We start from the raw sequence: 14,553 nt of genomic DNA on the forward strand, positions 1-14,553 counted from the left end.
ATATGACTCTTGCACAGAATCAATCTGAACTATTAAATAAAATTCAGACTGATCTAAATTTAGCAGAAGAAAAATTACTAAAGAGCCAAGAGTTGGAGGTAGAAGCTGGAAATTACATCATAAAATTAAAAGAAGACTTGGCTCTCCAACAGCAGAATAATGTAGACCTAGAGGCCCAACTAGAATCAGTAAAAATAGTGTCAGGAAAAGGTTGACTCTCTGTACGACGGTCTACTGAAATTGAAACAACAAATAACATATAACAGAGCTTGTTCAGAGCAAGTAATCACTTTACAAAAACAGGTTGAAAAATTGGAAGTGGAGAGTAAGCAATTAATAAATAACCTCCAGACAAACTTCAATCAAGAACGGCAAAAACTAAAGACGACCAAGAAACAAAGGAATGACCTGGCTGAACATAGGGGCACCCTAAATCAGGAGAAAGACACTGTAGGCCTGGAAATAAGCAATTTAAAAACAGAATTACAGGGAAGTGAGTTAGTCCTCCGGAAACTAAATGAACTCCAAACAGAGTATGAGACTCTACTGGAGCATGCCAGGTAGGTAAAAGGTGCTCTGGAAGAGAACACCCATACCAAACATGCAAAAACTCAGGAGGGGAGCCTCCTGCAACAGAAATGGTCTCATTATTCCCAAACCATACAGGAAGCACAGAGATACAATGAGGCCCTCTGTGAGGAGAAAGAGGGGCTGAGCCAGCAGTTGGTAGCTCAAGAGTGGGTCATAGAGGCCAGTAAAGCCTTGATAGCTGAGCAAAAGGCTAAGATCTTTGCTTATTATCAAGAAGTAGCGGCTGAGAAGGAGAAACTAGCAAGGTTGGAGAAAGCGGGTGCTAGATTTGATCCTAACTGGAGGGACCCTGAACAGGCAGAGAGGGACATGGCAACCCCTGATCATAGTATAAGGACCTATGTACTAAGGGACTCAAACCCCTTTAACACTTTGTGCATTTCTGACTTCATGGCTGCCGGTTCACATTAGCTGGAAACCATGAGGCCATCAGAATTTAATAGGCCAAGCATGATGGAACTGACAGGCCAGCGACCCCAGAAATGGATGGACTGGCGTCCCAGTATAGATACCCAAACAACATTAAGGCTGATGTCTCTGTCAAGGAAGTCTCCTATGATGGGAGAGCCAGGGAATTAGATCCACAGAAATACTACCTTCCAAAGGACCCGTTGGTTCAATTTGATGAAAATCCAAATGAAATAATGCCCAAAAAGAGCATCCTGAAGACCTCTACCCATGTAGGGCAGTGGGGGGAATACTCTGCCAAACCTGGGAGCAGGGAGGGGTCAGAAGACTACTGTCCTGTACACCACAGGGGTGGAGAAACTAGGCCCCACCATTCTGCAAGCCCTTCTCAAGCTCACAGAATCAGGGAGCACCTAGATGATCATGAGGAGAACTCAAGTAGTAGCGCCTCTGAGTCTGAGGGCGAGTGGGCTCGGGTGACTAAGCCAAAGAAGGCAAACAAACTCAAGAGAGATGTACAGCGAAGGGGAGTGACCTCTGACTGGCCCATAGAATCAGAGCTCACCCTCGAGTACTTTAAAACGAGATAGCTTGAGGTGGATGGGGTGCAGGATTCCCTTACTCCATCACCAATCAATAAGGACAACTCAATGGTTTGGCAAAGGGGAGTCCGTTTAATGACAAGTACAAGAAATGGGGAAACATGGAGATTAACAATGATGCAATGGCCCATCTTGCTTCAACTCCCAACAATCTTCATTCAAACAGCAATAGTTATAGTCAAAATACGTCATCATTGACGTGTAACACTCACAGGTTTGTCATGTAATTCTATTAATGGGAAAAGGTAACTTAAGTATAGGTGCTATATCTGTATATGGTAACAGAGTGTGAGGATTGGATAACTCTTTTTGGGTGGGCGTCTACACCCTTCCCTCTACATTACTTATGTAATCATCACTAAAGGTACAATGTCTCATTGGTTTTACTATCTATCGGACCTTAGATTATTTGGCCCACTGTGATTGGGCTGGCTACAACCCTAAGCATACATTTCCACTTTAATTAGCAGCATGCAGAATGTTCACCCAAATGCAGTATGCCCCAAGATTTACCCTGCCTCCCTTCCATCAATTTTGGGAGGCAGGGTGATGTACTTTAGGGTTATGTGTCAATTAGTTGACTGAGGTTGGCCTCAAAACTGTAGCTTCTTGTCAGGAAAAGTTATGGTATCTCCTGCTTTGTGTGACATCAGACGTTGGTACCTCTTCGTACTTGTCTGGTCACGTGTTAGCACACCGTGAATCAGCTTCGTTTTCCTTCTATTTGAGCATTTAATTCTCTTTTTCGGCCGCCACCTGCCTGGGCCCCCTTATCTCAACCTTCACGGGGCAGGATGCTCTTCTATTAAGTTTCAATTCTCCGAAGTTACTGTCCGCCTCCCTCTCTTGGTTTGACCTCGATTTCCCAGGCAAGGCCTGCTCCTTGCTGAGTTTCGATTCCGCCATCTCTCTTCTTGTTTTAGCTGGAATAAGAATCCTGGCCTGTTTGACTCTTAGTAACATGTGTTAATTCTGCTTTTGTATAAAGTGGACTGCACTTATATAATGTGCTTCATTGAGGTAGATATATAGTTGGCACTTGCCGCCCTATTCTTCTACTAAGCATAGCAAGCCACACTGTTTTCTTAGCTTCTTGCGTTACAAGCCTATGTACAGGCGTTAGCTGGTTGAATACTTTCATCCTGCTTAACAGTTACGTTTCTTTATATTTCAACATCGCCTCTTCTTCTTTATCTGTGATATGCATATCCATGGTGTTTTGTCTTTGTGTGTAATCTTTTGGTTGTCGTTCTTCATATGTACGTCTGTCCGGGCCATTGTGAAGTCAGCATTCGTCTTCCATTAAGGCCTTTTGAGTTTCTTCTGGGACAGTGTTTAAACAATCTTCATTTCTTGTCATTTGCTGGTATGGTTGTCGCAATGGATATCTTACTGCCCATGGTTGTCTGGTTATTGGCGCTTCAATAGGTATTGCTCTTCTGATTGGCACTGGACAGAGCCCTGGTGCGGCTCTCTGCTGGTTTATTTGCTCATCGTACGTCACATATCTCGGTGTGAATGTTCCTGGTACTTCAAAATGGGTGACTGGAGTGCAGGCCATATTTGGGACCTCCTCTACACTCCCCCCTCTGGTCGGTTCATCGACCACTTCCGCTTCCTCCTTGGGGTTTGTCTTACTTGGTTCTTCTGTATCCATTTCTTCCTCGTCTTCTGGGTTTGTACATGATGGTTTGAAGGAATGTCTCTTCGGCATCCATATTTTTATTGCTCCTTTCAGGTTTCCTGCTGTTTTCACATGTTCGTCTTTATTCCATGTCATTTGCTAACATTGTCCAATTGGGCTGCAATAGATCCATTTTCCTTTATAATTTCTGTGTTTCCTGGGATACAGAAACTTTGTTCCTTCTGGTGAGTACTTGCTAGCCTTCACAAAGTCTTTTATTTCTTCATCAGTTAGGTCTCTGGGCTTCCATCCTGGCTGGACATCAATCATGATCTTCATCACTATGGCTTTTTTCGCAGTTTTCTGGCATTGCGAGATTATTATCTTGATAACACAAAATCCCAATAGTATCATCAATAGCAGGGCTCCAAGAAACTTGAATATGTCTTCAATCCATTGTGGGACCCACGAGAATAGTGATCCAAACCAGCTGTCATCATCAACTTCGTCAGTTTCATCGATCATCTGGTTCTGTAGGTTTGTCAGCATACCTATGGCTTCTGTTAAAGTTCCATTTTCCTCATCGTGAGAAGGTATAAATGTGCAACATGATTCTCCGATTTTTGCATAAACACCTCCATCCATCGCTGTGATCATGTCATGTACATATCTGTTCTGGAGAGTCATCAGTCGGATTGCTCTTAACTCTTCCTTGATTGAATTGAATCCTTTTATTGTCGAGTTGATGGTTTGCAGCAGCTCCCATCTTGTTATTTGTAACCATTTAGTGTTTTCTCCAACTTGGAATCTTGGCATGAGGATTGTCGCAAACACTGATGAGGTGAGGCTGAACAGCCTGTGTTAATATGTGATTGCATGAAATGCTTCTTCTGATTTGGCAGAGAAGTCATTCTCTCTCTTCATTCTGGATACCAGCTCCACGGATCTCCTTTTCCTCAAGTGTGCATCTGCCTTTGGGAAACTGTCAATATTCAGGTACATTTTCGGGGTCACTAATGCTGGAACATGGACATTCACTATTGTACATATGCCTCCCCAGTTCTTTGGTAGTGTGATGTATGCTTTGGATCCACACACCCAATAATGATCCATAATTACTACAATTCCGTGAGTCATTCCTGGAGCTTCAAAAATTCGTCCACAGTTCTGATTCTCTCCCATTTTACTTGTGCTATTGTTACTGAAGCACAATTTTGGGCTTTCCAGTGGCACTATCTGCAGGGGTCCTCCTCTGTCTTCAATCCATGTCAGTAATCTTGTGAGTCTCGGCCATAGAGGTTTGCACAACCTTTGTGAGTTTTCTATTGCTTCCTTGCAGGCTCCAAGGACCATCCATGCCCGGCAGATCACCCCTCCTTCTTCCCATCCGTTGGGGGAAAGCACTGTTCCTGAAATCTGCATTTGGTCTCTGTTCTTCCAAATTTGAGCCTCTTCTGGAGTTTCCCCTTGGACGTTCAGTCTCGGGTTTATTTCCCATTTTATTCCTGCTCCTTTAACTTCAGGTTTTTCGTACCTGATCACGTGATTCCTAGTATGAGCTCTATTTCTCATCTTAATGTCCTGGACATAATCATCTTCATCAGCGTTTCTGTTTCAGTTGCCCATATCAGTGAGGCATCCCTCCCCATGAACTGGCCTCTGGTGTTGCACATTGCTATATGTGACAGACAATGTGCTGTCGGGACATCAATTTCTACAGACACAAAGTTCTTGGATTTCCCCATGCTGTACGGTAGAAGTGCACAAACAAAGCATTCTGCTTCTGAAGTTCGCCTTCCAATTTGTTTCATGTGCTGGTAACAAATGTTGTTCCTTAGAGGTGCTGTGCTGCCTATGTAGTCATTCAGTTAATTGTTATGTTCATGTAGGCTTCACTTGATTCTCAGTTCTTCCTGTAGTTTGCCATAACTACATCCCTAAATGCATCTGTATGGCTTTTTCTTGCTGGAGGACTCTCAGGTATTCTGGTCCATGGTACAGGTCTCTTTATCTGCATCGATGGGGTAGATGGAGGTTTTGCAGTTCTCCCCTTCTCTTCTTGCATCCTTTTCCTGACATCTATAAGTGCCTTTATCAACCAGTGTATGGCTGTATCGTGGGCCTGGTACTTGTCCCTCGTGTTGGACTATGAGTGCTGGATAGTACAGCCTCTGTTGTTCTGTTCTTCAGTTCCTCTTGTAGTTTGCCTTCTCTGGCTATGTTTGGTAGTAGAAGATCTACTAACATTTGTGTCCTTGTGGAGAGTCCTTCTGCGGCCGCTTCTGTTTTCCACAGGGCGTTTGACAGCACTACTTCTGTTGACTCTCCTCTAACTTCGTCTTGGTTTTTCTCACCATCTCATGTGAAAGTTTTTTCGGTAGGCAGTCTCGTCTTCTCTGTTGCTTATGTTTAATGTACTGTGGTCATTGACACTAGGCCTGGTTCGTGTGCATTCAGTGTGTGTGTGTGGGTGTCAGTGCTTTGTCTTCATGCCTTTTGTGCCTTTCATGCCGACCCTGTGTCTGGCTTTCCTGCTCATTCATTACCTCAATTGTGTATGTATCACTGCTAATTACATTCATTTTCATTTACTTTACTTTACCATCAGATTTTCTCGGGACTGGAATGACTATATAAGGTCTGGGTCTTTTTGTGGATTTCATGCGTACATCATCAGGTGGGTGCACTGAAATTGGAACGTTTCGTGCACCAATAAAAAATGCAGTTCTGATCGTAAATGACTGCAAAATAATGATTAACACAACATAGGTTCATTATAGTTCGATAAGTAAGGAGGCAGCATTTTCTTCCAGAGAAGCGAGGGTGTCCCTCTGCTTGTGGGAGGACCAGGTTACTGTTCTGGGCCCCCATCTCGATCATTCGCTAAGTGTCAATGTTATTGTTTTCCCCCACTCAATATCGTGTCAAGTGCTTCACAAGGGTCCCCACTCTTGCGGAAGGTAATTGTCTCTTGATGCGGTATTCAGTTCCCTTGCTAGACTATGGAAAAAATAGATTAGACTAACACTTCGGTTAGTCATTTTTACTGTGCAGGTTCAAAAGTGTGTGAGCTCTAGGTTCACTCCTTTAATCTGGTTCAATCCTTCGGCTGGATTGGACACAAGTCAGTATGAAGAAATAGAGAAAATTACAACAAATATAACAAGTAGGGCTCTTGACTTTGCTCCCTCGATCTGTCCCTCGGCGGAACGTTTTTTCAGAATCTCCGCAGATAGTCTCTTTGATGATTGGAAACTTCCACTTGGAGGATTATTCCATGCAGGAGCATTCCCAATTGTGTGATATTTGCAGGATCTCGGATGAATGTGGGGACGTCAATTTCGATAGGCCTCCCCACTAATTCAGGAAAGTTAGCCCCTATGCGGAAAAAGACACTGTGCACCAGTCTGCTGTCTTCTAGTGAAAGGGACATTCGTCTTGTCTTGCTGGGTTTAGGATTATAAATTCTTTCCTTGACGTGAACAATGTTAGCACTGTCCGGTTGCGTGGAGTGTAAACAATATGATAATTTTGTTTAACAGATTGCTCAAATGTTCAGTGTTTGCTGGGTCTCGAAGAAAGGTCAGCATGTCTGTGGTTCGTCCGACAATAGATGGGCACGCTTCGATTATGCGAAAGAAAAGTGTATTGATGAGTTCATTTAGTATCACCTGTGGTGGAAGCATTTGCGTCCTTATCATTGTACTCTGGGAGTACGATGAAGGCTTCTGCAATGACAGTAAGCAGGTGTCTGATTACCTTTTCGTTCTCAGGATCTTGTTGAAAGTTGGTGGTCCCTACCAGTGACGGATTTGATACTAATACTAAGTGGAAGTATGTAACCACGTCTTTTGTGATGTCTCTACTGGGGGACACCATAAGTGCTGCCAAGCAAAGTCTTGGTACTGGATGGATCAGGATACTGTATCTGCTTTCAATGTAAAAGTCCTTGATCAAAGTTTGTTATAGTCTTTTCCACAACAAGGCTTAAGTGTGACTTGGTTCAAAGGTTTGTGTCAACTAAGCGTGCTGTGGCTCATATGTGCAATTATCTTCATCACACTGCTACTAGGATGCACAGAGTGTCCGTTTTTTATGTCCTTACCTTTTTTTCCTTTTGCTTAGGGGAATGTCCAAGTTAAGCCACAATTTGCAAAAGGGTCCTTTTTCTTGCTTTACTGCTCATGCTTCCTTCTTCCTCATCATGGATCTCATCTGCCCGTGCTGTGGTTCTTCCCTGTTGTCTGTATTTTCTTCGTGGTGGGGTGCAGGCAGGAGTTTTCTCCGATATAGGGCTTAATGTCATTTAGAAAAATCCATGATCTCCAGCCCTTTAACTTCACAGCTGACGGAATGCAGTCCTCCATGATGAAAGGACCATTGAATCTTGGCTCGTCCCACCTTTTCCTCGTGTGGTTCCTCACCAGCAAACTATCTCCAGGGAACATGAGTGGAACACGTAGATCTTGAACTGAGTCTGTTGCAGTGTTCCCTTCGGTGTTCTGTGCTGCGCTGCACCCTTTTCGTCGTCGTTGCAGCTGGTCTGAAATTACAGTAAGGCTGGATGTCATGCAGTTCAAGTACGTTTGCATTTCGGATCCTAGGACCTCTCGGGTTGACTGGGCATCACATCTAGCTCTGTCTCGAGGGGTTATAGGGGTCCTCATTCCCCTTACTGTGACTATCTCAAGTGGCATAAGAAGATGGTCGGAGCCTGGTTGATTCCGAGGAGCATACAATGCCAATGGAAGGCAGTGCAACCATCCCCTCCATAGAGTAAGCTTCAACTTGACTATCCTTTCCTTTAACAAGCCATTGAGCCTCTCACAAATCCCAGTACCTTCTGCATGATACACCAATGAGAACTTGTGCTTTATACCAAGCAACACGCTGATCTGCTCAAAGACTGCATTTACAAAATGAGCCCCATTATCTGGTCTCATTACTTCACCCCCCCCCCCACCTAGGGAACACTTTCCTCACTAGGAATTTGGCCGCACAGGTAGAGTTTGGGTGTGTACATAGGCCTGCTTCTATCCATCTAGAGAATGGACACACCACGACAATTAAGTATCTCTACCCGTTGCATACTTGAATCATGTCAACGTAATCGACATGCAGATGCTGAAAAGGCCCATTTGGCCGGGGGATGACTCCTCTCATTACCTTTAATGTGTGCCCAGCGGTGAATTTCTGGCAGATTATGCAGTTCACCATAAAGAATGCAACATGCTCAGCTAAATTCGGTATAAACCAGTCTTCCGCGAGCATTGCTGCTAGATTCTCTTTTGTCAGGTGCATCGGGTAATGAAATTGCTCCAATGCTATTTTTAGTAGGGCTACAGGCATCATTGGTTTATCCGTGCTATCTTGCTGCCACAAGCTGTCATAGGGTTCAAAGAACACCCTCAACGTTTCCACAGGTTTTTCTCCTCCTGCGGTGCCTCCCCCTAGAGCTCCATTAGTTGTGTTTGCCCAAGATCGCTATAGGCTTCTGGTGTGGTTTGTGCTACCATCATCCTTTAATGGGTGCATGCCACTTCTACTTCCATAATCATCTCACTTTTGGATGCCATATGCTTGGCTTCCGTGTCTGCTGCGTGATTTCCGGTGACACAATATCTGTCCCTTTCATGTGGGTGGCACATTTCACGATCGCTATGCCCACTGGGAGCTGTAGTGCCTTAATCAGCCTGTCCAATAAGGCTGTGTGCTGCACTGGCATGCCATCCGCTCGGAGGTAGCCCTTCCTTTTCCAGCACGCTAGGCCTGCGTGCACTGTGGATGTCACATAGGCGTAGTCACTGTACAACATTACTTCCTGTTCTGCATGATTCTCAATGGTGAGTATCAGCGCCAATAATTCTGCAGCCTGTGCTGAATAATGAGATGGTATTCGTGCACTGACGAGTACTCGAAATTCTCCATTTACTGTGTGTTTCACCACAGCAACACCTGTATATCTTTGTCTGTCAACTTGATCGATTCTCGAAGACCCATCAATAAAGAAAATTCCTCCTCCTGCCAAAGCATTTTCTTTTACCCTGGAGATTTCATCATAGAATTCATCATAATTCGCACAGTCATGTATCGGCTCTCCTTCAGTGACTGGCTCTGCTATGAAAGTAGCTGGGTTCACTATTTTACATAAGATTATTTTGATCAATGGATTTGATATGATCACTTCATGAGCAGAAGCTCTCTGAGATGTCAATGTGCTTTTTGGTTTCTCTAATATGGCAAATAATGAGTGCTCGACGTATAACGTCATGGAACATCCCATTACAATGGTTGTCGCCTTCTCTATGGCGGATGCTGCGGCAGCTAAACTTTGTTCACATGGGAATTGACCTTTCATTACTTGGTCCAGGTTCCCACTGTAATATGTCAGGGGCTTGTACCCCAACAAGGTTCTTTGAGTAAGCACTGCCGTCATGACACTGCCATTTGTGTGCGAAAGCAGGTAGAATTCCTCTGCATAGTTAGGAATTCCGAGAACTGGAGCTGTACAAATCACAATCTTGAGTTCAGCAAACCCTTTTTCCATTGCCTCAGACCATTCAATCTTTTCCTTTGTCACCTGGGCTTCTTTAGGGCCTGTAGTAAAGGCTTGGTATACAAGCTGTAATCGAAAACCCATGCCCTAACATAGTTGCACAGGCCTAGAAAGCTCTGCATTTGCTTTATCGTGTGTGGCTTAGCTGTGTTCAATATTGCTTCAGCCCTTTCTGGAGTCACCTTCTTCCCTTCATGAGGGATCAGTTGGCCTATGTACAGCACTTCCTGTTGACAGTGTTGTAGCTTTTCCTTGTGAACCTTATATCCTTTCTCAGCCAGTATAGTCAGTAGCTGAACAGAATCGTGCCTGGATTGTTCTTCTGTGGTACTGCAGATTAGAATGTCATCCACATACTGCAAGACAACACATTCTAAAGCAATATTGCTTAGGTCCATCTGTACGACTGGATTGAAAATGAATGGATTCACAGTACCCCTGTGGCCGCCTTGTGCTTTTTAGATGCATTTGTCTGAACGTGAATGACGTCAGATCTGTGAGTCATGGTGCAACGGGATTGAGAAAAAAGCATTTTTCAAGTCAATCACCGTGAAATATTTTGCCTCGACGGGTATATTACATAGGATTGTAGATGCATTAGGGACTAATGGGAACTCGGCTTCAACAATATTGTTTAATGCTCGTAAATCCTGGATTAAATGCCAAGATCCTCCCTTTGATTTTTTGACAGGATAAACTGCCATATTACACGGTGACTCTGATGTCACTAAGATGCCCTGGACCATCATGGCAGAGATTGTCTTAAAAATCCCTTCGTCTGCCGCTCTGGACATGGGATATTGTCGGACTCTCTGCAAAATTTCTCCTGGCTTTAGTTTAATTTTCACTTCTCCCACCCCTTTCAAGAGGCCTACGTCATAGGGTCCTGTAATCCATACTGAGACAGGTACTTTAGCTATATCCTCATCAAAATATTCCGGACGCCTCAGCGCCAACATCATTCTCTGAGGCACTTCTCTTCTGATCATTTTTACCCAAAAGATAAGACTCACTTCCACCCTTGTCTATTCTGCGTCTGGTTGTTCTTCAAACAGTTCATCATTGGTGACGTCAGTCACTCGATACCCTTCTTCAATGGCGATAATCGCGCACCATTGTCTGCCTTCATCATCGTATCCGTCGACCAATGCTACTTTCCCTCGCACTGCTGCAGCATGTATCATCAAGGGAAATACTTGTCCCTCCTCTTCATGCATAGGTATTCTTGGTCTGAATAAAAACCCATCAGGGGTTCTCATAGTTCTGTCTGCGAGGCCTGGCAATCCTGCCATAAGCACCCGCATGCCATATGCGAAAACTTCTGGTTCCAGCGGTATAGCTCTCATGGCTATGTGTCCTGAGTATGCTCTAATTATTTCTCATACATCTGAATAATGCATTCCTGGAGTAGAGCATACTATGGCCGCCTCCATTAACGAAATCCTCATGTTCAATTTTGTCATTAAGTCTCAACATAAAATGTTTACAGGGGTCTGGCGTGAATATAATAAAGGTACATTCATGTCGCACTCTCCTATGGAGACTGGGAGTGCGTCCAGAAAGGGAACTCGATTGTGAGCTTCTGTGAAACTATAGCCTCGCCGGCCAAAGAAAATGTGCCTTCACGTATGCACAAGTGTGTTGCACTCATGTCCACTAGGAAGGAATATTTTTTACCCCCTATAACGACATTCACCATAGGTTCCCTATGTGGGTCTGGTGTCGACGATAGAATAGAGCACATCAGGATTCCCAGTGAGCTGCCCTTGTGTATCTATAAGTTTGTCCCACTGTGCACTTGCAGATTTTCCCCATTCCCAGTGTTGCTTCCCCTTCCAGGGTTCTGGGTCTGTGGCAGTTGTGGTGGTGCCTGTTGGGTTTGTCTTTGTGGAAAATTCCCTATATTCTGTGGTTGCACCCCTTGATGCACTCCTTGCGCTTGCTGCTGCACTGTATGATTCTGTGTAACACCCTGTTGTGGGAATGCAGGTGGTTTTGCCATGCCTGCTCCCATCCCTTGGCTATTCTGCCACGTTCCTTGACTTCTGCACGTGCGCGCCAAATGCCTTATCATTCCACACAGCCAACATACTGGTGGTGGTCAGATTATTTGTCCATTTGACATATCCGAATTACCATTTTGCACAGTCTGAAAGCCTCCTTGATTACTTAGGAAACCTCCCTGATTGCCATCCTCTTCCTCTTAAACCTCTACCCCTCGGGTAAAATCCAATGTTACCCTGGTTGTTCTGTTGTGGGTTAGCCACCTGTTGCATGTTTTGTCCAGCTGCATTAGTTAGCATGGCTCCTTCAAGAGCATACTTTGATAATTTCTTTTGCACTAGCTTTGCTTCCTCACCCCTTCGAGTCACCTCCTTTTTTCAATTCTTTTCTTGTAACAATCTACAGTAATGGGCGATAGTTAACTGTATTTCAGCCCAAGGTTTAGCCTCAACTCCTACCAATTTCTTGAGCTGTTTCTGCACTGGTTCTGGCAACCCGTGGCACATTATGTGGTAAAACACAGGCATTGATTTCGTCCAAGATTCATGCGTTTCGAGCACCCACACATCTTGAAAATTCTGTATATAAAGTAACAGATCTTCTGACTCCTTCATTTTTTGAATCATTATAGTTCCCATATCAGAAGTGTCTGGGTATAGCACCCATAGCGCTTTCCATACTGCTGCTCTGCAATTGTTAAATAGCGCTCCATCGTGCGCAGTGTTAATTGTGGTTACACCAGGGTAGCCTGCCCGTGTCCACCCATTGTCTGCTCTCTCACCAAGTATGGCGATCAGGAGACCTTTAATGTCCCCTATAGCTAGTGTGTCTCCTCCTGTCATTTGTTCTAACTCATTTATCCATTTTCCAGCTCCCGATGTCAGCATTGGAAGCTTGCTCTTCAGGTTTTCTCGATCCATGTGTGGCCATGGAATATATTGTGGTCTTACTCCCCCCTTTTCTAGTAGCAGAAATTGGAATGCGCAACCTTCTTTCTCTTCTCTCACAGCTCTCCTGTCTATTGAAGGGGTAGTATTCCTGCATCGCTGACTATCTGGCAATGTCCTCAATCTGTCTACATAGGGATGCAACGACACCCCCCTCTGACCACGGGGTGTTCCTTTATGCCGATCAGATTGTGTGGCTGCCTCTGATGCTCTTGGCGCGGACTCGCTAGCATCTGACCATTGTACCCCTTTGTCCCTTGGGAGTCGTCCTTCGTGCCGTCTCCCTTCTTCATTTGCCCTGTGCTCCTCCTCTTCAGAGTCGGACATTGGTTATTCCCAATTCACGCAACTCCTTGTGTCATCATCGTTTCTACTGATTTCTAATCTATCCAGGGACAGTTTCCTACTCCCACTGCTTCGGGTGACATCTTCTGTGTCATATAGCTGAGCGCTCTCCAGGCGCTCGTCCTCCCCTCCCCTTGGGGTAATTGTTCTAGCCCCATTTTATCATATATTTTATTGATTGTTTCCCCAATGCTTCTGGTATCGAAGTCATATTCAATATTTGCCCTAGACCTGCCTAGTACTGAGTAGTATGCAGGAAAGAATTCTTCAATGTCTTCCCAGTCTACCACTGGATCATGTTTTTTAACCTCCCTCTCCAAATATTCGTGATTGTGTGCCCTCTTTCTATGCTTACGTTCAATATCATCATCAAATTCTTTGCGCTTCCTCGCCTCTTCTCTGACTCTATCTTCTTCTCTTCCCTTTTCATTTCTACGTTCATCTGCCTTTCGTATCTCCTCATCTCATCATCTCCTTATCCTTTTTTCACATACCCTTTGCTCTTGTTCCAACCTTTGCTGTTTCTGTCTGTCGTGGTCATAGGCTGCTCTCTGTTTGGGATTGAGCTGTTTTTCTTGCTCTTCGCAATATTGCTGTTCTCGCCTCAGCGTTTCCTCCTTATCCTTTCGTCCCTTAACTCCTTCTCTTTCTCCTTTCTCTGTGCCTCATCTAACCTCTCCTTAGGTTTCACATCATCACTTCCGTTCCCATCGAATTTCAAAAAGATTTGTCCTCCCATCCATTCATCTTTTGCGAATGCTATCTCATCAGTTCTGTCTTCACTTCCTGTCCACTTCTTTCCCTCTCTCTCCTTATCGAGAGATGCACTTGTCTGTGCCTGATCCTTTCTTTCATCATTGCGTCTCCCCTCGTCCCTCGGGACTATGGAGGTGAGATTCTTGTCCTTTTTGATTTTCGTCACTGCTGTAAGTAGGTGACTCATATGCAGGGTTGCTGTACCCTATGGCTGCTTTAAGCTCCCTTAATGGGTAGATTCCCTCAGGCTTACGCACTTCGGGTTCTGTTTCAGGAGGGCAGGTGGCTTGGTAGGCGTCTCACCCTCTCTTTGCATACATTTAATATCCAGTCTGCAGGTGGCTCTTCCTCCTTTGACTGTTCGAACATTTTCCAGAGTTCTAGAACAGCAAGGCATTTCTTTAGCTTCTTGCCTGTATATGTGGCATGCAAGTATGTCATATGTTGTAAGACAGCTTTAGATAAAGCCCCATTTTGGGGCTACGGCATAAACATCTTGTGGGCGGTACCCTTAACCCACTTGGTGCTATATTTCTTAAGCTTGGGTGCATTTTTCATCAGTTGCTTACATAAGTGTGCTAATGGAGTAATGATTTCCATGCTTCAATCTGTTTCTATTCCTCTTATACAATGCTTTTCAATGCTTTCATGCAACTTTAACACTTCCACCAATATGAGCGAGCACCAAACACTGCAAGCTCCAATACAATTTTTTCCGCC

This window comes from Ambystoma mexicanum, chromosome 11 (assembly GCF_040938575.1).
Source record: "Ambystoma mexicanum isolate Mex_15411 chromosome 11, UKY_AmexF1_1, whole genome shotgun sequence".
Classification (NCBI taxonomy): Eukaryota; Metazoa; Chordata; class Amphibia; order Caudata; family Ambystomatidae; genus Ambystoma; species Ambystoma mexicanum.